The following is a 24,570-nucleotide window of genomic DNA, read 5'->3' as shown; positions in this document are numbered from 1 at the left end:
GAAGGGACTCCGCTCACCCTGCAGACACTGGGGAGGAACCACGGGAGGTTGGCTCCAGGGCATGTCCGGCCCGTCTCGCCCAGTCCTGCCCTGCCGGCCACCTTCTAATTAATTTCCTTTCAATGTGCACGAACCTGGACACCGGGTCACTAGTATTTTCTATAAATGTAAGTACACATGTAATTCAATATGGAGAGAGTTTACTTTTACAAGTATATTTCATCTTAAATGAACTTTATCATTCCATATGTATTATTCTGCAACTTTCTTATTTTATTCTTTTAACTTATTTCTTGCAGATATTTCCAATTCCATATTATTTTTTTAAATCTTTATTGTTGAAAGTATTACATATGTCCCCCCTTTTTCTCCATTGACCCCTTCTACCTCACCCCCACCCTCTTGTCTGTGTCTATGGGTTATGCATATATGCATACAAGTTCTTTGGTTGATCTCTTTCCACCCAATCTCCCCTACCTTCCCTCTGAGATTTAACAATTTCCATATTATTGATTTACCTCAAAAAAAAAAAAAAAAAAACTGGTCTTCTGACTTCAAAGTCTGTCTTTTTTTTTTTTTTTCTATATCAGAGTTGTCTTCTTGTGCTTGCTTATTACCTGGCCCCTTCTTATTATGTCCCAAAAAGAGATACTCTGAATGCTGGCTAATCATTTGCTCCTTTAAACTTTGATGGTACAGCTTAGCTCATTTTCAGGCCTACAAAGGGCAAACTTCTCAGTGGCATAGGTCAAAATCTAGATGTCTCTGTGAGACACCTAATTAAAATACACTTCAGTATTTACTCACTTAGGTGGACTAGCATGAATAAAAAGTCCAGCGTGGGAGTCAACAATCAAAAAATGCAGTCATTAATGTTGTTCACCAAATATTTTTAGTTTTCCTTTAGGTGTGGCCATTTAAATACTTTGGTCAATGAAATGTGAACAGATGTGATGTGTGCCACTTCCGAGAGACAGCTATAAAAATCAGTGTATGATCTGCTTTGTTCCTTTGTGTCCTCCCCACCCCCCTTTTCTTTTTCTTGTCTTGACAATATGGCCGCATGGACATACAGCCTTTCCTATACTATTTCCTGGCATGAGACGATGACCATCTCCCTAGCCATTCCCCACAGAAACCAACCTGCAATGGGCATATAACTCAAGAAAATGTTTTAAACCTCCAAAATTTTGAAGCTGTTTGTTACCAAGCATAACTTAGGCCTATCTTAACTGATATGCTTACTTTAAATATTATTCTAATTCAGTAGTAATGCCCAATGGAAAAAATCAAGGAAGTCTTTTTGAATCTATAAAATTTTAGTAAGGACTGATCTTAATTAATAATTTTCCTTAATGTGCTAGCTTTGGTACCACATATACTAAAATTGGAACAATACAGAGAAGATTAGCATGGCCCCTACACAAGAATGACATACAAATTTGTGAAGTGTTCCATACTTTTGACAGCATAGATGGACCTAGAGGGTATTGTACTAAGTGAAATAAGTCAGACAGACAAAGACAAATACCATATAATTTCTCTTATATGTGTAATCTTAAGAACAAAATAAATAAACAAAAAAATAGAAACAGATTCATCAATATAGATTAGAATAATAGTTGCCAGAGGCTGGGGGTGTGGAGTGGAGGATGGGGGGCCGGCCTAAGTGAAAAAGGTAAAGGGATTAAGAAATAGAAATTGGTAGTAACAAAATAGTCACTGAGATAAAAAATACAAAATAGGGAATATAGTCAACAATCTTATATTAAAAAAGAGATAATATGCAAATTGACCCTCATGCTTTCGCATCATCACAAGATGGCTGCCCCCATATTGTCACAAGATGGCTGGCAGGGGAGGGCAGTTGGGGGAGACCAGGCCTGCAGGGGAGCATTTAGGCATCAATCAGGCTGGCAGGGGAGTGGTTAGGGTGTGATCAGGCTGACAGGCAGAAGCAGTTTGGGGCAATCAGGCAGGCAGGCGAGCAGTTAGGAGCCAGCAGTCCCAGTTTGTGAGATGGATGTCCACAGGGATCGGGCCTTAACCAGCACTTAGACATCCCCTGAGGGGTCCCAGATTGGAGAGGGTGCAGGCTGGGCTGAGGGACCCCCCCCCCCCCACCCCCAGCGCACGAATTTCGTGTACTGGGCCTCTAGTATTATAATAACCATGTACAGTGCCAGGTGGGTACTTGAGATATTGGTTGGACTATTTTGTAAAAGTATTTGATAGTCTAACCACTACGCTGTACACTTGAAACTAATACAAATTAATTTTGAATGTAAACTGTTATTGAAAAATAATAAAAAGAAATATTCTTTTAAAAATAAATTTTTATTAAGACTATTATTTAAACATTCAAAGATTTATAGCTTATTGCTAATAAACTTTTCAATATATATTTCAGTCTATGACACTGAAAACAAACAAGTGGAAGAAACGATTTCATAGCTAGCCATCTGTGTAAAGGGATGTAAGAGGAGGGACAGGAATGCTACATTAATGAGAAACTTCTGATTTCCCTCTCTTAACCATTGCCTCCTAAGGTCACACTTTCAAGACCAATTCTTCCTGTTGAGTCAAGGTACACAATTCTTGTTTTAGAGACTTCAGACAAGTACTAACCTTTGCAGACTCTCTAAGATAGACAGAGGTTGAGACATACTCAATTATGCACCTTGATTCTCATCTAGCCTAAAGAGTTGGGTACTTCATGTCACAGATTTCAGAGTCCCTTTGGGCTTTATTAGTCTCAACTGGCAGCCCAGCCAAAAAGATGCCTGCAGTGAAGAATTTGAGAATTCATTAATGGACTAAGCAATTTCCAGTTCGGTACATGACTACCACTCAGATCCAGCCACCCCAGACCAAATCTTATCCACATATGTGCAGGCAAGTTTTCCTATCCAAGTCATGAAAGCTGTCTGAGCACAGTGAAGATTAGAACTTAGCCCAAATCTGTGTTTTCATTTAATATCTATATTATAATTTTCATCTGAAATTTGCCCTAATGAGTCAGGATGTCGTTTCCAAAGATGAAATTTGAGTAAATGAGAACTGGACACAGAGATGTGCATTTATGTGTTCCAATTCAACATAAGTGAGGATTCTTCCAAACCCTACCACGGTGATTGTGCTTATCACCTATCAATATTGGGCCATCAGTCCTAATAGAAAGTGTAATTAATTATATTAAAGTTCAGAATGATCATTGTGCTTTCATTTCCAGTTAGATTATTTTACCCCTAGGTCAGAAATGTAGAGCTAGAATTTGTACCAGAATTAAAGAAATGCAATTTAGTTAGTGGAAGGGGACAAAAACTTTGTAAATTTATTAAATGGAATAAGTGCATATAAAACAAACCTGGCAAATTTTTTCCATCTTTTGGATTCATATGAATATAAAATTGAAGATAATTGTCAGTAAGTTCTGTCCATATTTTTAACTAATTTAATGAGCAGCAATATTCCTTAACAGCCAATGGCTTAGATATATTGGTTTACTCCAACACCACCTAATCAATAACCCTGCATTATAGGTAAAGACACAAAGAAAAGTAATAAAGGACTAGAACTTTCCTGGGAAGCTATGCTTTGGTAATATATCTTAAAAGCTCCATTTTTAGGTTTGAACATATTTTTTAATGCTACCATCTTTTAATCAGTTTATAAATTTTAATTATTAAATTTTACATGTGTTTAAATATGGATATCAGTTTTAAAATAAATGCTATGGAAACATACATTAATCTATGATTACACTCATTTAAGCTAAAATGATGTCCATATCGATATTGTGATACAAATTCTAAAAACCTCAGGAATAGAATATAGTTGAGGGAAAGATACGGTAAGCAAATCCACAGGAATAACAAACTACCTTTCAGGCACACTATCCCTTTCTAAGTCATTTGAGATATACTATTTTCATACTCTGGGAAAAGAAAAAAAGACCAAACCACATTCATCATCTCTTGCCAGGAAATAGCTCTGCAGATTCTCTTTGCTTGTGGCTGCATCAGTTCTGCAACAGCTGGGTGTGTGGGTGGCGCACATCAGGTCTGCTGGTTTCCGAAGAGAACCCAGGGCTTCCTGAAGTGTTACAATGCCTCCTGGCTCTGTGGGGGGTCCGTGGCTCCTGTCTGTGCATTGGGATGGGGCTGCACGTGGAACAGGGGAAGCACCTGAGAACACATGCTTGGCATCTGTGGAGACCACCAGTATGTAAACCATTTATGTGACAAGACTAATTCTGAAGGGAAGGGGAGTAGACATTTCCCCCCTTCGTTTCCAACAGCTGCAACCCTCCACACAGCTGCTACTCTGGGCTTGGGATAGAGGAAAAACACAAGAGAAGTGGGACACTCTGCGGTGGTTTGGCTGCTTAGAAGTGGGCAGCGTGTAAGGAAAGCCATCAAAAGAAGAACATAAGTTCGCTCTCCACATGCCCTGTACTGTTCAGTGTAGGCTGCTAAGCTGCTATGCTCCCCCACCCAATACCACAAAAGCTGACTTATTGTTCACACAAAATCCTCAACAATGCAAGACACTCTCCAGGGCAACTGTCCCTCCTGTGGTGCCTCTGCAATTCAGCCTTGCAGAGTCTCTGCTCCCCGCAACTGCATCTAAAACACATGGCCCCTTGGTTGGCATGACAGAGAGAGAGCGCGAGCAGGAAGGTCCCACACAAGTCATTGGGATTATAAGTAATACATGACCCTCCTGCTCAGATGTCATCGGCCCCCTCTAGTCCCCTCTACTCAATGCCTGACTTCAAAGGACATAGGATCACAGTCCCTATCTACAATGAATATTGCTGAGTAGTAGAACCATGTGCCCTTTTCTCTGAAGCTCTAAAGTCAAGTTCTAGTTATACGTAGCCTCAGTTTTCCAAAAGGATGCACCTACCCACTCTGTGTTGTCCAATTGTCTCAGTTCTTGCCTCTGGATTCAAGCTTCCCCTCCAAAAACAGAGAGACAGGGGAGGGCAATACATGGAGTGTGTCTACCCTGTGGATTCTGAAATCTGAGAGCTGGTTCCCTAAAAGTCTGTAAAGGCTAAAGGGATGAAAATGCATCACAGACTAACAGTTTTAAGCAGCTCTGTCCCCTCTCTGCCTGGATAGCAAGTCATGTTTGGGTACTGACTTATGTCTCTCTGAGTTTTGCCTTCCTGCCTTTTGCTTTATGACAGACTATTCTTATTTGGCTCCTGGATAGTAGAGACTTTAGGGGGAAAAAGGAGGAAAAGAGAGAGGGGGGAAGAACATATATATTTATCCCCAAGTTACCAGTGAAGAAACTAAAACTCAGGAGGATACACAAAGTGAATTTTAGGCAGAAGCAAAAATAAGTCTTACTCAGGGGCAGTTTCCACTTATTTCAGTGGAAATGAAAACCCAAAGACAAGACCATGTTTTAGCACATGCCTGGTTTCATGAATGTCAGATGTCACTTGCCTTTTGTCCCAATGGTTATTTTCATTTTTGACAACAAGTAGATTAGCTTTGTCTAAGCAATTGCTTTAAAACCCACTGCCCCCAACCCACTGAAACTACGGTAAATGAAAGAACACAAACTGTGCTTGCCCTTATTTTAAGAGGCTGGGTGCACGACATTTGGGGGCGAGGGGGGCGCAGTGGGCGCCCCTCAGCCCAGCCTGTGTCCTTTAGCAGTCTGGGAGCCCTCAGGGGATGTCTGACTGACATCCTTAGCGCTGCTGTGGACATGGGAGAGGTGAGGCTCCTGCCACCGCAGCCCTCAGCCCGGCTTGTGGCTGAGCGGAGCTCCCCCTGTGGGAGCGCAGCACTGACCACCAGGGGGCAGCTCCTGCATTGAGCGTCTGCCTTCTGGTGGTCAGTGTGCGTCACAGCAACCAGTTGTTCCACCATTCGTTTGATTTGCATATTACCTTTTTATTATATAGGATCCTAGGCATAGCATTTTCATGGATCCTTCAAGGCTTCTCTTCCAGCCCTCAATGCCAACTCACGCTCTATGGGCACCCCACTTGTCCTGCCTTACCTCCCCATGAATGGGACTCCAGTTCAAACCAGCTCACTCCCAGTGGTTTGTTTGCATCCTGAGACACTCCTTGGAGGTTACAGGTAAGCATGGGAGAAAGGGTGGAAGAACTGCCTGAGGTCTGTGGGTTCATGGGCACAATGCTGAATGCTCCCTTCAGCTTAGATATTAAAAGCCAGGCTTTAGAACAGAAAATCAAAGGCTCCAATTTGCCAGGCTGCTTAGAAGAAAAATGTAAATGCCAGCAGCCCAGGCTGCCAGCAGGGCTGCTGAAAGGTACGGGGACTTGCAGAGTGAGGCAGCAGCACCATGATCTCTTGGAGACAGGGCCAAGGCAGGCCAAGAACTCTGAGAGAGGAAGGGAGGGAGCAGGAATGTGTCTCCCAACTGCTTGTTTGAGAATAAGCAGTTATTTTCCCCAAAGCCATCTGTGAGACTCTCCACTTGTGCCTGAGAAAGAAAAGGGCAAGGCAGAGAAAGAGACGTGAATTACTGGAAAAAGCAGGTATCTCTTTGGGATTTGTGAGGGCAGCAAAAAAACTGTCTACCAGTTTGTTAGTCTTGGCAGCTGCATATCTGTGAATCTGGCCTCAGACAGGGTTCCTAAGGCCATGCTTCTGGAAAACGTGGCAAGCATTCAACCTGAAATGTGGACTGAGGATGGCTCTGGTGTGACCTAAGTCAGAGGAAACTTTGAGTTCCCAGCCTAGATCCCCCAACACATGGAGTCACTCACGTGACATCATGACGAGTTTGGCCCTTGCTTGCAGACTGTCTTGAGTATGGAAGACTTTAGGGGAGCATAACTCAAATTAGACTAGAATCTCCCACGAGGCAGGTCCATCCAAGTTTTCTGTCTCTCTTAATTGCACCCGGAGTGGTGCAGTATGTCCTTGTTAAAAATTAAGAGGCATTTGGCCCAGCACTCTTCCCACATAACAGAGGGCATAGTGCTTACTCTCAGCTGTTTAGTATTCTGAAAGAAATATATCATTTCTTAACGCCTGTAGGAGCTGTCTTGTTTAGGAACGTCTTTCGTTGCAAGTAGCAGAAAACCTGCCTTACAGTTCAAAATAAATACAGATGTATTTTTCTCACATAAGGAGATTTTGGATTTTGACAGCAGCTGGCATAGATTCAGGAGCTCAGTGATGGCAGAGCTAACATCTCCAACATTATCTTATTTTTCCCTCATGTTTGTCTCTTTCATGGTCACATCGGCTGATGGCTGCTGGTCAATGGATGAATGAATAAAGAAGCTGTGGTATACATACAGATAAAGAAGGAATATTATTCAGCCTTAAAAGGAAAAGAGACCTTGCCTTTTGCAACAAGATATAGGATGTCCCAAAAAATGTATACACACACTTTGAATAATTATAAAGGCAGTGTTTATTAAAATACATTTCATTCTCCAAACTGAGTTAACAGCTATTAAAGTGTGTATATATTTTTGGGACACCCTGTACGTAAACATAGAGGACATTAATCTACTGTAAGTGAAGTAAACCAGACACAGACAGAAAAATACTGCATGATCTGACTTATGTGTGGAATCTACTTAGAAGCAGAGAGTAGGACCAGGGGCAGGGAAGAGGGGGGTGATATTGGTCAAAGGGTACAAAGTTGCAGTATATAAGATTAACAAGTCCAGAGCTCTAATGTACAGCATGACGATTATAGTTAACTAGAGGCCCAGTGCACGAAATTCATGCATGGGGGGTCCCTTCAGCCCAGCCTGCACCCTCTCCAATCCAGGACCCCTTGGAGGATGTCCGACCTCCAGTTTAGGCCCAATCACGGGGATAGGGCCTAAACCAGCAGTCAGACATCCCTCTCACAATCCTGGACCACTGGCTCCTAATTGCTCACCTGCCTGCCAGCCTGGTTGCCCCTAACTGCCCCCTCCTGTCAGCCTAGTCACCCCTAACTGCCCCCCTGCCAGACTGGTCACCCTTCACTGCCCCCCCGCTGGCCTAGTCACCCCTCACTGCCCCCCCTGCCAGCATAATCGCCCCCAACTGCCCCCCCTGCTGACCTGGTCACCCCCAAATACCCTCCTGCTGGCCTGATCAGCCCCAACTGCCCCCCCCTGCCAGCCTGGTAGCTGCTCACTAACCTCCCTGGGGCCTGGTCGCCCCATGCAACCTGCTGTTCAGTTGTTTGGCCATCCCTCACTAACCCCTCTGCCAGCCTGGTCATAAGCAGCCATCTTGTGAGGGCATGAGGGTTAATTTTCATATTACTTCTTTATTATATAGGATAATACTGTATTGTATATTGGAAATTCACCAACAGAAAATTTAGGTGCTCTGGCCACAAAAAAAAAAAAAAAAGGTAACTACGTGAGGAAATGGATATTTAATTAGCTTGTCCATAGTAATCACTTCACTGTGTACATGCATAGCTAAACATCATGTTGTAAACCTTAAATATAGACAATTTTATATTTTAAAACTAGAGGACCAGTGCACAAAAATTTGTGCACTCGGAGGGATCCCTCAGCCCAGTCTGTGCCTTTTTGCAATCTGGGACCCCTCGGGGAATGTCCACCTGCTAGCTTAGGCATGCTCCCCAGGAGATCGGACGTAAGCTGGCAGTCAGACATCCCTCTGGAAGCCCAGGAGCCCTCAGGGGATGTCCACTTGCCAGCGGGGAGCAGGCCTAAGCTGCAGTCGGACATCTTTAGCGCTGCTGAGGAGGCAGGAGAGTCTCCCGCCACCACCACTGTGCTGGCAGCCATCAGCCTGGCTTGTGGCTGAGCAGAGCTCCCCCTGTGGGAGCGCACTGACCACCAGCGGGCAGCTCCTGCATTGAGCGTCTGCCCCCTGGCGGTAAGTGTGTGTCATAGTGACCAGTCATTCCCAGTCGTTCTGCTGTTAGGGTCAATTTGCATATTACCCTCTTATTATATAGGATAGAGGCCTGGTGCACAGGTGGGGGCCGGCTGGTTTGCCCTGAAGGGTGTCCCAGATCAGGGTGGGGGTCCCGCTGGGGTGCCTGGCCAGCCTGGGTGAGGGGTTGAGGGCAGTTTTCAGGCTGGCCACACCCCTTTCAGGGTGGGGGGGGTCCCGCTGGGGTGCCTGGCTAGCCTGGGTGAGGGGCTGATGGCTGTTTGCAGGCTGGTCACACCCCCTTCAGGGTGGGGGTCTCCACTGGGGTGCCTGGCCAGCCTGGGTGAGGGGCTGATGGCTGTTTGCAGGCTGCCCACAGCCCCTTCAGGGTGGGGGGGGGGTCCTGCTGGGGTGCCTGGTCAGTCTGGGTGAGGAGCTGAGGGCCGTTTGCAGGCTGGTCAAAGCCCACCAGTGGGGACCCTCACCCCATGAGGGTGTGGCCATCCTGGGTGAGGGGCTGATGGCTGTTTGCAGGCTAGCCACGGCCCCCAGGCACCCAAGCTCCCAGTGGAGGATGGCTGGAAGCAGGTATCTGGGATTTATTTAGCTTCTATAATTGAAACTTTGTTGCTGTTTTCAGGCTGGTCACAGCCCCTTCAGGGTGTGTGTGGGGGTCCCGCTGGGGTGCCTGGCCAGCCTGGGTGAGGGGCTGATGGCCATTTGCAGGCTGACCACAGCCCCTTCAGGGTGGGGGTGGGGGGTCCCGCTGGGGTGCCTGGCCAGCCTGGGTAAGGGGCTGATGGCCATTTTCAGGCTGGCCATAGCCCCTTCAGGGTGTGTGTGGGGGGGGTCCCACTGGGGTTCCTGGCCAGCCTGGGTGAGGGGTTAATGGCCGTTTTCAGGCTGGCCATGCCTGCAGGCTGGAAGCAGGTATCTGGGATTTATTTATCTTCTATCATTGAAACTTTGTAGCCTTGAGCAGAGCTCAGGGCCAGCCAGGGCAGGCAGGAAGCTTGGCTTCCTCCATCGCTGGGGACAACACAAGCCTCCTGCTCGCTCCAGTTTCGTGGCCGCAGCCATCTTTGTGATGGACTGATGGAGTGAGGAGTGGCGGTTAATTTGCATATTACTCTTTTATTAGATAGGATGGTTGCTGCATCATTGGGCATTATGTTCATATTCAAAGTAGGAAAAAGAGAGAGGGCAGTGTCCCATGTGACCATCCCCCTTTATCAGGACAGCAGCTCCAATGGCAGCCCCAACAGAGCTCTGTGCATGTCCCACTCATCAGATTTGTCACAGGCACACCTGGCATGACAGGAACCCAGGGTGGGTGGGGGGGTGAGAATTTAGCTGGACACCCTGCAGCCTGAACGAAGGCAGGGTTCTAACAACTGCAAAGAGGGAATGGTTTCAGGGGCAGCAATTACCAGTTTGCACAACACTGATCAAATTGCATTGAAATGTTTTGTCTCTGTCTCCTCTCCCATCAGAGTTAATGACACTTGATAGACAGAGGCACCCAATCATCCTGGTATTCCTAGCACATGGCACACTGCCTGGCACAAAATACTTAATAAACACAACTCATCCTCACCCCTATGCAGCAGAATATCTCAAATCTAGACCTACATATTGGAGCAGAAACTTCTCCTCCCATCTAATCCCCGCTGTGGCATTTTTGATTTTCCCTAAAAAGAGAGTCCCTTTCTCCTACAGACATTCATTTAGATGAGGTTTCCTCTAAAGTGCCAAAACCCATGCAGTGTCCATAACTACAGATAAGAATTATAATGAGCAGAAGAAAGCATCAACTTAAATACTCAAGGTCACCTCAAATCCTGAGGAGTTCCAGGGTTCTGTGACAGAGGAAGAATTTTGCTGTTAAATACTTTAACTAAAATCCAGGCAAATGTCCTCTGTCTTCATCTTCTGATTCTTAATTCTTTGACATACTGTAAGACTCATTCAAATCAAATTATGTAGTAACAAGACCTAAGAATGTTTTGAAAAAGTTTGATTTAAAAATTCCTAGATAAATTTCATTTGCTAATTTTCTATTCTATTATCTATATTTTTTCTTTGTTTCATATCCTCCCCCCCCCCCCCATAAGTTCTCTAGGACAATTCCTAAAAAAAACAAAACAACAACAACAACAAAACCTATTAGTCCTAATGTTCGGTTGGAGGCAAATTTATCCCAATAATCCTCAGGTCTGTGACTGTCTAGAGCAGCGGTTCTCAACCTGTGGGTCGCGACCCCTTTGGCAGTGGAACGACCCTTTCACAGGGGTTGCCTAAGACCATCCTGCATATCAGATATTTACATTACGATTCATAACAGTAGCAACATTACAGTTATGAAGTAGCAATGAACATAATTTTATGGTTGGGTCACAACATGAGGAACTGTATTTAAAGGGCCAGAAGGTTGAGAACCACAGCTTAAATATGGTGAGTCGACTGGGCTCCGACAGCAGCCCGAGCAGAGGAGTAGGGTGCAGTCTGACCACTGTTTACTCCCACCAGGCTCAGTGCCCCCAGCATCATTACACTGAAGCCAATGAGCCGCCGCTTGGTGTTTTCACAGAACTTCAGTGCCGTGGACTTAAAACCAATCAGCGCATCATCTCTTTTGTCCTGATGGGACTGGATAGTATCATATATTAGAGTCCACATAATTCCAGAAAAATAAAGAGGCAGACAAACAGATGAGTCACAGGAGCCCTTGACAGCAGACCATCCAAGTAAAGCTCTCTAATTAAAAGAGAACCCCAGGGCTAATTGAGGCCAGTACATAATTCTTTTCATTAGCGGGTAGGTGATGACAAGAAGAAGGAAGGCTGTTCCAAGAGCTATACTGTAGTAATTCAGACACAGAACAGTGCCAGGGTCGGCTGTCCCCTGACAAAAAAAGAAGGACTGAAAAGTTGAAATGTCTCTAGCAGCTATTGGGCAATTTGCTGTTCTTGTAAACCTTTTTATCATAGTCCCAGTCCCACATATCATTACTAGTACAGTCTGCTCCACGTATCAGAATAAATCCAGTGCCAAAGAGGGATAGCATATACCAATCTGGAAATCAACCTAGTTCGGCTGTCAAACCAATGCTCCAGGTACATGGCAGATACAGCAGCTGGGTTCCAACGGGCTTGTCCAACGCATGAGGCGCAGGTATGGCTGCAGAGGGAGGGCGGGGGCGGAGTCCAGGACTCCTGTGGCCCACAGGCTGTGCCTAGGCCAGTGCAGCCCCAGCCCCACTGAGAGTGGCCAGTCCCTCATGCTGGGTACACCAGCTACACTAGCCAGCCCCACAGCCACGCCTAGAAACGTACTTTTTCTAAAAAAAATAATAATAATAATTAAATTTATTAGGGTGACATTGGTTAAAACTAAACAAGTTTCAAGTGAACAATTCTATAATACTGTGTATTGCCCATTGTGTGTTCACCATCCAAAGTCAAGTCTCCTTCTGTCATCATATATTTGACCCAATTCTATCTCCCAACACCCCCTTTCTGACTCTTCTTTCATTCAGCAGCTATTAGGCTAAACATGAAGACTAGCTGAAGTATGTGTATGTGGCTTTGGAGCACTGGATAAAGCATGATATGAATTTCTATAAACTCAGATGAAAAATTGGGAACAAAGAAGAAATGGCTAGATTTGGGCTCAGGGCTTCAGGTTGCCCACAATGGCCTACAAATGACTGTAGTCCCCTGGCCACCACCTCTTTCTCTCATTGATTAATGAAGTTCTGTGCCAACAGCTTGGAGCCAGGTACACTTCAGTGGGGAAATGTGCTATTTCAATCCTGACTTACCTAAAAGCCAACATTATACAGCCTATGACCTGTGGATGTGTCCAAATGGTATCGGTTACATTGCTCATGGCAAGTACAATACAGATGAGGTTCTTCATCAAGAAATCAGAATCTAATTCAATAAAACTTACTCATGCAATTCAAAAACAGTCTTCTCTGAGGATTTCATGATGCCCGGGGCTGTAAGACAAGCCCATCCAAGTAGTGTTCATGGCATGTGCACTCTCCTAAAACATTTTCTCTTGAGAACATGTACAAAATAAGGGTGGAGTTGGATGCAGTGAAAAACCTCAGATAAGTCACAGTAAACCAAAACTTGCTTTTAAGGATCTTGAGCTCAGCAGCAAGATATACACTGAAGGCCTGTAATCCTTGGATGGAACAAGGGATTTCTCCTTTATACTTGAAAAAAAAAACTATTCTGAGCTATTCAGGTGCAAATAGAGACTGTGCATTTTGGCAGGGAGCACTGATTTGGGATTTAAAGCCAAAATTATAAGTTCAAAAATGGGAGAAAAGATGAACTAGGAGTTGTTAGAAATAGAATCATTGTATTCTTCATATTTTACCCAAAATAACAATTATACATTTCAACAGTGATTTTTTTTATATCAAATGGATTACCCAGGAACTTCTCATTCTGGCTTACTAATAACAAAGATGCCATTATTTAAATAAGACGACAGAGTTTACAATTGGATAAACACTGGGAAAGAAGAAAAGAAAACCCCATTGCACTGGGCTGAGAGTCTCTCGTGTGTTACATGTCACCTGCAGTTCCAGGGCCTTTAGCCCAAGTCCAGGTGGGCACACAAACCTGGGGCTGTGCCCACACCTCCAGGGCAATGGCACCTATTCCCCCACTTTGCTGTGATCTACAGATGTCTCTCAACTAACTCTACACCAGAGGTACATCCTGAAGTGGACCATGTGGGGAAAAAAGAATATTAACTTGTCAGAATCTGTGCAATCTGGACCTCTTGGCTATGGCCAGGGAATAACAGGATTGTTGCCTGGGAGGGGAAAGCCCGCCTTTGAACTCTACTACTGATCGCAAGTTATAGAATCAACATCCTGCCTGGCCAATGTGGATCAATGGTTGAGCATCCACCTATGAACCATGAGGTTAAGGTTTGATTCCCTGTTAGGGCACTGGGCTCAACCCCCAATAGGATTCTCTCATCTCTCATCATTGATGTTTCTATCTCTCTCTCCCTCTCCCTTCTTTTCTGAAATTAAAAAATATATGTACTTTAAAAAAAAAAAAGATAGAATTAAGATCCCATAGAAGAAACAAAACGACTGGCATTTCAGCATCTGCACCTGCTTGGGCTACTAAAGAGCACATGTATTATTCCAGAAAACATGGTGAGTTGTGGGAATAGAGGTCAAATGTTGCCCCACAATGCCTGGAGGTGAAGAACTTCCAGACTACCATCAGAATCTCAGTTCTGATGAGACTACTACAAATGCAATGACAGAAGGTACTGTGGCACTGCAGAAGCTACAGAGAATCTATGGGGAAAAACGAACTTCTTAATTCTTTTGGGTTTTTTGATGGGAAAGTGTTTTTATCACGATCGTTAAATGAGAACATTAGGAAGAATAACTGAAGACAGTTTTGTATCATACATGTAACAGAGGAACATTCTTGTTTGCAGTAAACTTGTTTTCCCTTATCCATTTGTTGTTTTCAAATTAAGGGCTAAATTCACCTCTCTCCTGAACATGAGGGGAGATAGATAAGAGAAACAATTGATAATTATAATAAAATACATACTATGACATATTTTCATACTGTAAAACCTATCACAAATTAAAGATAAAGGCAAATCAAAATATTATAAAAATCTATAATCTACAACCTTCAGAAGACACACTCTATACCTAACCTTGGGTGCACTAAATATCCCATTCCTACATCCCTTCCTCTGACAATGCTGGCCAGATACAATCAGAGGAACTAAAAAGTTAGAAATAGAAACTTCCCATGCCCTGAAAGCTGAGAAAAGGAAACTGTGATATGTACTTCACAGGTCAGATTTCTTTTCTCTAACTTGAATACAATTTGGTCATAATTACTAGCATGTCTGTAGCTCCTACTGCATACAAGGAGCTTTTATATATGTGATCTCCATGAAACTATGTCATTCCACTCCGAGCAGCTTCTAGAAATGGGAAAATGTATGTTCTGCTATATTAAATAAGGCTCTTCTTTATTGATAGGTTAGTAAAAGCCTGTGTCACAGGCCTGGAGTACCAGAAGCAGATCCTGAGATACACTCACAGGGTTTTATTTCTTTAGGACAGGGTTTAGGTTAAAGTGTAAATCCCTGGGATTAGGTAATACTTTAATTGTAGTTAGAATCATTTACACTTCAGTGTGAATAAAAGTTGCCAGAGCAGGGAAGTGAAGGGATTAAAAAATAAAATAAAATAAATGCAGAGCTTTTCGCTTTTTTTGTTTTTTTGTGAATCCTCACCCAAGGATTTTTTTTCCATTGATTTTTAGAGAGAGTGTAAGCAAGGGAGGGTGGAAGAAGCAAATATCAGTGTGAGAGAGACACATGGACTGGTTGCCTCCCACGACTCCAACTGGAACCAGGAATCAACTCAGGTTCATGCCCTTGCACAGGAACTGAACCTGTGACCTTTCCGTGCCTGGGCCAATGCTCTAACCACTGAGAACACTGGCCAGGGCAGAACAGAGCTTTTTGAAGGCACATTTCACCTCTTCACTGACTTGCCTTAGGCTGGCCTTGACTGCAGCCGGATGGTCTTTCCCTGCATTCACCCGTGGGCAGCAGGTCCCAACCCCTCTCAGATGTAGGAGCTCTAACACACTGCAACCTTCAATAGTTCTTTCAATAAGCACGATGCATAGGTTAGGCTGCTGTTGCCTCCTCCTCAGTCTGGGGAATCACTGAACATCATTAGATTCAGGAGAATTACTTAGTAAACCATAATGTCAGAGAATGCTGACCACAGCTGCATGGCCGGGTCACAACTCCACAAGTCCTCAGTTATGAGTCATGATGGGAGTAAGTCACAAACTTAACAAGTTCTACAATGATCTGGAGCCTGTGAATTGTGAGATGGGAGTTTGTCACCAACTAGCTGTGTAACTAAGGCTTTGGTTTAATAAATGTTTTTTAAAAAGAGGCAAGAGATATTGAGATATGCATAATCAAATCAAAGTGGGAAATTCTGCTTTAGAACAAAGTAATTTTTTTTTTCATTTTAGGACTCTTTAGGGACTAAAGATGTTAAGATGCACTGTCACTCTCCAGGAAGAGAAATAGAGTTCCCTATTTCCCAAACTTATTTTATCTTTAAACCCTGTTTTCAAATCTCATTTTTCAGAACTATATTCTACTGAACTTAGGAATTTCAAGACTAAAAGACTTCCAAAGCCTTTTTAAAATCATGTTTATTTTAATTTTTTAATTCTTTATTGTTGAAAGTATTACATCTCCTTTTTTCCCCCACTGACCTCTCCCTAACTGCTCCCACCCCCCAGCACATGCCCTCACCCCCCTATTGACAGTGTCTATTGGTCATGCTCATATGCATGCATAAAAGTCCTTTGGTTGATCTCTTATCCCACCCTGCCCTCTCCCCTGACTTCCCTCTGAGATTTGACGGTCTGTTTGATGTTTCTATGTCTCTGAACCTATTTTTGTTCATCAGTTTATGTTGTTCATTATATTCCACAAATGAGTGAGATCATGTGATATTTGTCTTTCTCCTACTGGCTTATTTTGCTTAGCATAATGTCCTCCAGATCCATCCATGCTGTTGCAAATGATAAGAGTTCTTTCTTTTTTATTGCAGCATAGTATGCAATTGTGTAGATGTACCACAGTTTTTTAATCCACTCATCTGCTGATGGGCACTTAGGCTGTTTCCAAATCTTAGCTATGGTAAATTGTGCTGCTATGAACATAGGAGTGCATATATTATTTCTAATTGGTGTTTCTGATTTCTTGGAATATATTTCTAGAAGTGGGATCACTGAGTCAAATGAGAGTTCCATTTTTTTTAATTAAATCTTTATTGTTCAGATTACATTTGTTCCTCTTTCCCCGCCCCCGCCCATAACTCCCCTCCTCCCAGTTCCCACCCCACCCTCTGCCCTCACTCCCCACCCACTGTCCTCATCCATAGGTGCACGATTTTTGTCCAGTCTCTTCCCGCATCTCCCACTCCCCTTTCCCCCCCAAGAATAGTCAGTTTATTCCCTTTCTATGTCCCTGATTCATTATAATCACCAGTTCATTCTGTACATCAGATTATTTATTCACTTGATTCTTAGATTCACTTGTTGATAGATGCATGTTTGTTGTTCATAATTTGTATCTTTACCTTTTTCTTCTTCTTCCTCTTCTTAAAGGATACCTTTCAGCATTTCGTATAATACTGGTTTGGTGGTGATGAACTCCTTTACCTTTTCCTTATCTGTGAAGCTCTTTATCTGACCTTCAATTCTGAATGATAGCTTTGCTGGATAAAGTAATCTTGGTTGTAGGTTCTTGGTATTGATCACTTTGAATATTTCTTGCCATTCCCTTCTTGCCTGCAAAGTTTCTGTTGAGAAATCAGCTGACAGTCATATGGGTACTCCCTTGTAGGTAACTGAGTCTCTTTCTCTTGCTGCTTTTAAGATTCTCTCTTTGTCTTTTGCTCTTGGCATTTTAATGATGATGTGTCTTGGTGTGGTCCTCTTTGGATTCCTTTTGTTTGGGTTCTCTGCACTTCTTGGACCTGTAAGTCCATTTCTTTCACCAGGTGGGGGAAGTTTTCTGTCATTATTTCTTCAAATAGGTTTCCAATATCTTGCTCTCTCTCATCTTCTGGTACCCCTATAATTCTGATGTTGGTGCGTTTGAAACTGTCCCAGAGGCTCCTTACACTATCTTCATATTTTCAGATTCTTTTTTCATTTTGCTTTTCTGGTTGGGTGTTTTTTGCTTCTTCGCATTTCAAATCTTTGACTTGATTCTTGCGCTCCTCTGGTCTGCTGTTGGGTGTCTGTATAATATTCTTTATTTCAGTCAGTGTATGCTTAATTTCTAGTTGGTTCTTTATCACAACATCGAGGGTCTCATTAGATTTCTTGAGGCTCTCATCAAGTTTATTGGCAGTTTCTAGCAAATTATTGAAAGCCCTCAAAAGTGCGTTTAGCTCTATATCCTCCATTTCTGTCATTTTTTAAAATATATTTTATTGATTTTTTACAGAGAAGAAGGGAGAGGGACAGAGAGCCAGAAACATCGATGAGAGAGATTGATCAGCTGCCTCCTACACGCCCGCCAATGGGGATGTGCCCGCAACCAAGGTACATGCCCTTGACCGGAATCGAACCCGGGACCCTTCAGTCTCCAGGCTGACGCTCTATCCACTGAGCCAAACCGGTTCGGCTTGTCATGTTTTTTGTCTCCGCATTTTTTATGCTTTCTTGGTGCACCCCCTTGTGGTCTTTGTGGGCAGTCTTGTTGTAGTTAAGCCTTAATTGTTGTCGGCAATACTAGGGCTGAATTGACCTCCAGGCTAACTGGTTATGAGAGTCAGCTGTGTCTGCAGTGGGAGAGCTTCTGTGCTGAATCTCTAGGGCGGTGCTAATCTAGCCTTTGCCTGAGGCTATCTGGCAAATGCCTCCATGCAGGGCTTGGGCAGGGCGGGTCACAGGGGATCAACAGGGCGGGCGGAGCGAGCAGTTATGGCTGCTCTCAGTCCCGTTCCCAGAGGCTCTGCTTCTCAGAACCCCAGCAACAGCTGCAAACCTCGGAGAGAAAGCTGCCCTCACGTTCCGACTGATGCCAGACAATCCCACTTCTCCCGTTTGAGTCTGAGTCCCTAGAGACTCGCCTGGATCTCGAGCTCAGAGTCTGAGACTCCCTCCCGATTGAAAATGACAACCGCACCCTCAGCCACCAGCCCGCTCCACGTGCACCTCTGCACCTTTGTATTTTCCGCACTGCGCCTCCTCTGAGCCTCAGTATGCTGTTCTCTTTCCTTCTAGTTGAAGAATCTCTCCTCAGCCAGCCTTCCTGTGGTTCTGGGTGATGTCCGTTTCATCTTTTAGTTGTATTTTTGAAGTGGTTGTTTGAGGCAGCAGACTCTGGTGTTTACCTATGCCGCCATCTTGGTTTCTCCTCGAGAGTTCCATTTTTTATTTTTTGAGGAAACTCCATACTATTTCCACAGTGGCAGCACCAGTCTGCATTCTCACCAGCAGTGTACTTGGGTCCCTTTTCCTCCACATCCTCGCCAGCACTTGTCATTTGTTGATTTGTTGATGATAGCCATTCTGACAGGTGTGAGATGGTACCTCATTGTCATTTTGATTTGTATCTCTCAGATGACTAGTGACTTTGAGCATGTTTGCATATGTCTCTTGGCCTTCTGTATTGTCCACTTTCCAAGAGTGTCTATTTAGGTCCTTCACCCATTTTTTTATTGGATGGCTTATCTTCCTTTTTTTTTTTAATAGGAGTTTCCTATAAATTTTGGATATTTAACCTTTATTGGAAGTAACACTGGCAAATATGTTTTCCCATGCAGTAGACTCTCTTGTCCAAAGCCTTTCCAAGCAGTAATATTCTGAATTTTTAGCCTAGAAGTCTCTTTTTCTTTCCTCTAATCCACATAAGGACCTCCACTTAAGATTCTACACATCCAAGCTCTTTGAAAAATTCAAAATACCAAATAATTGTTATAATAACTCAGGGCCAGGCCTGGGGGAGATGGAGCACATCCTTCTGTCATCACACTTTCTTTCAAGAAACCGTGAGAGGCTGGAGAACAGACAGTTTCTGCTAGAAAATCTCTGGGCAGGCTGACCTTTGAGCCTGTTATATACATGTACTTAATGACACACTTAAGAAAATAAATTCTAGAATTCTGGCACCATTGTGTTTAAGAAAAGAATAAAATCCTTTGTTTTGTGTTGATGGTGTTGTAACTAATTAAGGGGGAAATTAGCTGCCAGTTTACATGAAAAGACAAGGCCTGATTCCACTGACATCTTTGCTGATGGTCTGCTGCCTGTGTGGTGCTCAGTTCAGCCTCTGCTGACTGGGAATCATTAGTGAAGGGTTACAAATATGTAACCAATGCTTTTTCCAGATACTGCGCTGTAAACCGAGTACCACGGTGTCTGTCCCCTGCCTCGAGGGCCTGGGTCTGAGCCACTCATGATGCTCTCCCCAGCTCAGCCCAGAGCCTGGGATTTTCATTAGATGGATGTCTTCATATCCAACCAAGTGTTACTGCACTAGCAATGTTCCTTTCATCGTGGGGAGGCGGAAAGGGAGATGAATATGCTAATAAACAGCTACCTTTTAATTTCTTAATTTTAATATTCAATAGGCAATTTCTTGTTCTACTTTTGTTTTCCTGAGGCTAAATCGATAAGTGGCTTTGGGAATTGGATAGATATTGCAAAAGCTTGTTCTCTTAATGGGCATTTGTCACATTCTGTGATTTGAGAGGCTTATCATAGCAATATTAACCAGAAAAGCCTCAGAAGTATTGATGTCTTGTGGGGCCCAGGATAATGGAATGTCACTGCAGACATCAAAGGCCTGAATGAACACAAAGAGCCACTCTCAGACCAAGAGCATGGTCTGATTTTCACTGCGCCGGTACAAGGCTATGGGCAGGCTAAAGCCATGCTGAGCAAGGGAGCCTCCCACCATGTGGGACACCCTCCCTGGAATCTCCACTTTGCCCTGAGAGACTCTCCTTTAGGTCAGAGAGCAGTAGCAGACTCGCTGTCCCTAGACCAGTGATGGTGAAACTTTTGAGCTCAGCGTGTCAGCATTTTGAAAAACCCTAACTTAATTCTGGTGCCGTGTCACATATAGAAATTTTTTGAAATTTGCAATCATAGTAAAACAAAGACTTATATTTTTGATATTTATTTTATATATTTAAATGCCATTTAACAAAGAAAAATCAACCAAAACTATGAGTTCACGTGTCACCTCTGACACATGTGTCATAGGTTCGCCATCACTGCCCTAGACGGCTGCTGTTAAAATCTACAACTATTCCTTACCTCACCTTTACCTATCAGATTAAACCATTTCCTTGAAAGAACTGAGAAAATGAGTCCATGTCTAAGGAACATGATTGTGGAGAGTGCAATGGAGTCTTGACAGGACCCAGGCGGCAGAAAATGGCAGGGACAAGGGCTGCTTGGGGACATTAGTATTCCACAAGACATGGCCAACCAGAGTGGGAGAGGAGGAGTTAGAGAAGTGTGTCAAGATGAGGAGGAAACTGGTCTTGCAAGGCCATAAAAACTGAACAATGCACTGCCCTGGGGGGAGGGGGGCTTGCAAGGTCGTTATCGCTGGCCCCAGGAAGATCATCTGATATGACCTGGGAACCCCAACACCTGGGGGCCTTCCTGTAAGCCCACAAGGGGGTAGAACCATATCTGCAAGACAAAGACCCCATAGATTATAAAAAGCAAAGCCTCTGTATGTTACTCACTCTCTGATTTGGAAATTACTTCCCAGAGTCCACTAGTCACTAGTGTTAATAAATGGGTCCCTCCCTTTTTCTAGGAAGCATGCTTGGTTTTTCTTGCTCTTCTGTAACAAAGAAAGAATTTTAAAAGGAGCTTGGAGGAATAATGGAAGAGTGACGGTGACCAGCCAGCTTCCCAAACAGCTGACAGGAGTTCCCCAGAGAAATGTGCATGCTCTTACGCAAACCCTGACCAGGCATTCATATATGCTTTCATGGGAGCTTTTTCTAGGCAAATGAGAAGTTATCCACACTCTCAAAGAAGGAAAAGAAAGAAAACAGTGAACCTAAATCACTTCAGCTATGTAATACTTCCATGTATCCTGGAGACAACTACAGCAAGATTGTAGAGTGACATGTTAGGACAATGTTATGCCCATATTTCAAGATCCCCAAGAAACCACACCAGGGAGCCAGCCGTGTCCGATGCAAAAGCATAAGAGTCTTTATTCAAGCCCGGGCTTGGCTCCCCTACCCTCCTTACTGACACAGCAGCAAGTGGCAGAGAGAGGGCTAGCCCGGTGGGAAGAGGAGTTTAAAGGGGGGTGGAGTAAGGGGAGGAGAAGGGACTGTGGGCCCCGCCAATTGGCCAGGCACAAGTCGGTGTCTCGTTACACAGGATGTGGTCATATCTATGGCGTGCACTTCCCTTGATTGTCATTGGTTAGTTTAAAGAAATCCTGGGTGTGGCTAGCAGAGGCTTGGGCTTCCGGGAAGAAGCCTTGCCGAGCACATGGCTGCCCCAAAATGGAGGATCCAGGGTAAGATGGAGGGCATAGCCCTTACCCTGGGGCAAGATGGAGGGCACAGTCCTCGCTCTTTCAGACACAAAACAAGTTTCAATAAATTTAAGAAGACTGAAATCATATCAAACATCTTCTCCCACCATAATGCTATGAAACTTGAAATCAATTGCAAAATAAAACCAAAATACATGTTTTCTCAGCAACCAGAGGTCCCATACACTAGAGCTTCAGTCAGTTCAATTCAAGTGGAAATTCAGGCCCCAGCCATGGTGACTTAGCTTGTCCCAAAAAAGAGAGGAAGGGGCATATGAACAGGATCAACCTTCTGCATTTAGCTAAGAGAGAGGAAGGAAAAATAAACTGAGCTCAGTAGCCTTGTTTTCTTCCTGTTGAGGCTACCTTCTCAAATATTGCCCACTTAATAGTACACTCAGTAGTGAGAATTCCAAACCTTGGTGGTTCTGAAGTATTGCCACAAACTTTATTCTTGAAAAGCCAAGAGTAGCAAAAAACCTAACTACAAGTTTTCTTTTTCTTTCTTTTATTTATTTATTTATTTATTTATTTATTTATTTATTTATTTATTTTGAGGGAACCTTGAACTCCCTTCACAGAAAATGTCTATGGGCAAACAAGGTAAAGTAGACTTGAGGATAGGTGTTTAAAAAAATCAAATTTCCCTACATCCAGGATATTCCACTTGAACTGCAGTGAAATTTCAATAAATAAACACATGAAATAAAATAAGTCTTTTTTTCTTGGACTGACAGATACTTTGAAAGAACCCAAATGCATGGCCTTAGGGGGAAACCAAGAACTACTTAAATAAGCCTCATTTTGCCCGGCTAGTGTTGCCCCATGATTGACCATTGACCTATGTACCAGGAGGTCATGGTTTGATTCCCTGTCAGGACACATGCCCAAGTTGTAGCCTCGATCACCAATAGGAGGTGGGTAGGAGGCAGCCAATCAGTGATTCTCTCTCATCATGGATGTTTCTATCTCTCTCCCTCTCCCATCCTCTCTGAAATCAATAAAAATATATTTTAAAAAATAAGCCTCATTTGAATGAACCACAGCAGAGCTGATTGCTGATGCCCCCTCAGAGCTACATGTTTATACTCCTGTCCGCTAGTAGAATAGGTGGCCGGCTCTTGTTTTGCTTTATCCAAGTGGAATGCACTTCTCTAGGAGCACCGTGTACCTCAAATCTGGGTCTGGATTGCACCCAAGGAATGTAAGACCAGAGAGTGCCTGAAGTTACTATAATGGCCAATAGGCAATGAAGCTTTTGATTCTGTAAAATAAAGAATTGCACTAGATGATCTCTAAAAGTATTACAGCTTGAGCATTCTGTGATTCTACGATTCCACCCCACATTCCATATTCATCGACAAACAAGGAAAATCTGTTCTCAACTGGTGGTTTTTGAAACTTCACAAGTCCATAAAGCAGCAACAAAATGTGGTCATAACAGACATATCTAATTTGTGTGTATTTCATCATTGCTGAGACCTTCCCAAATGCCAAACTGGGGCTAGGGTTCAAGAGCCTTTGGAAAAAATCACAGCCAGGTTTTGGCTATTGAGTTTGTGCTGTATTAACCTATGAGAAAAACAGTAAAGATTCTGAGACATTTTTAACAAGTGACTATAATCCTGAGGGCTACAATCAGTTCTACACAGGAAAACTCTCTGAAGAGAGAAGTCCTTGAGTGAAGAGCTTGGAAAGAGAACTCAGAATGATCATTCTGGAAGTTTCATCCAGCTCTTATTAGTGATATTCTTGGCTAAGGCTTGCCATATGTTAGGAAAATGAAAGAAGCTTATTTTTTCAAAAATAACATGTATTTGGATAATAAAAACAGAGATGTTATACACCTACTTTTTAAATTAAGTTTTAATTTACATTCAGAAGGTTCACCCTTTGCAGTGGACAGTTCTGTGAGTTGACAAACATATTTAATCATGGGTAACTATTGCCACAATCAAGTTACAGAATAGTTCCATCATCTAAAACAGTTTTCCCAAGCCCCTTTTTAGTCAATCCTTCCTTCCTTGGCCAGCCACTGGCAACCACCTATCTTTTCTCTCTTTATGATTTTTGCCTTTGAAAGAATTTCATCTGCATGGAATTCCATAGTAGTCAACCTTTTGAGCCTGGTTTCTCTTACTAGCACAATACATCTGAGATTTTACATCCTATATAATAAAAGAGTAATATGCAAATTGACCCTAACAGCAGAACCACTGGGAATGACTGGTCACTATGACACACACTGACCACCAGGGGGCAGATGCTTAATGCAGAAGCTGCCCCCTGGTGGTCAGTGTGCTCCCACAGGGGGAGCTCTGTTCAGCCACAAGCCAGGCTGCCAGCTGCCAGCACAGTGGTGGTGGCGGGAGACTCTTCCGCCTCCTCAGCAATGCTAAAGATGTCCGACTTCAGCTTAGGTCTGCTCCCCGCTGACAAGTGGACATCCCCCAAGGGCTCCCAGGCTGCAAGAGGGATGTCTGACTGCCAGCTTAGGCCCGATCCCCGAGGGAGCAGGCTTAAGCCAGCAGATGGAAATTCCCCGAGGGGTCCCAGACTGCGAGAGGGC

General features: G+C 43.6%; 1 non-coding gene and 1 pseudogene across 1 annotated transcript; one reads left to right on the top strand and one right to left on the bottom strand.

Annotated features, from left to right (window-relative positions):
* Nucleotides 1–1,357: 1,357 nt before the first annotated feature.
* On the top strand, nt 1,358–1,464 carry LOC139004521 (U6 spliceosomal RNA). Its single transcript, XR_011470401.1, has one exon. It is a non-coding gene; the product is annotated as a U6 spliceosomal RNA (small nuclear RNA).
* A 9,446-nt stretch (nt 1,465–10,910) lies between these two features.
* Nucleotides 10,911–12,143, bottom strand: LOC139002599 (4-hydroxybenzoate polyprenyltransferase, mitochondrial-like; annotated as a pseudogene).
* Nucleotides 12,144–24,570: the final 12,427 nt, after the last annotated feature.

This window comes from Myotis yumanensis, unplaced genomic scaffold (assembly GCF_028538775.1).
Source record: "Myotis yumanensis isolate MYYU_CA2020_CCGP unplaced genomic scaffold, mMyoYum1.0.hap1 SCAF_2, whole genome shotgun sequence".
NCBI classification, from domain to species: domain Eukaryota; kingdom Metazoa; phylum Chordata; class Mammalia; order Chiroptera; family Vespertilionidae; genus Myotis; species Myotis yumanensis.
This window is presented reverse-complemented; position numbering and strand designations above follow the sequence as displayed.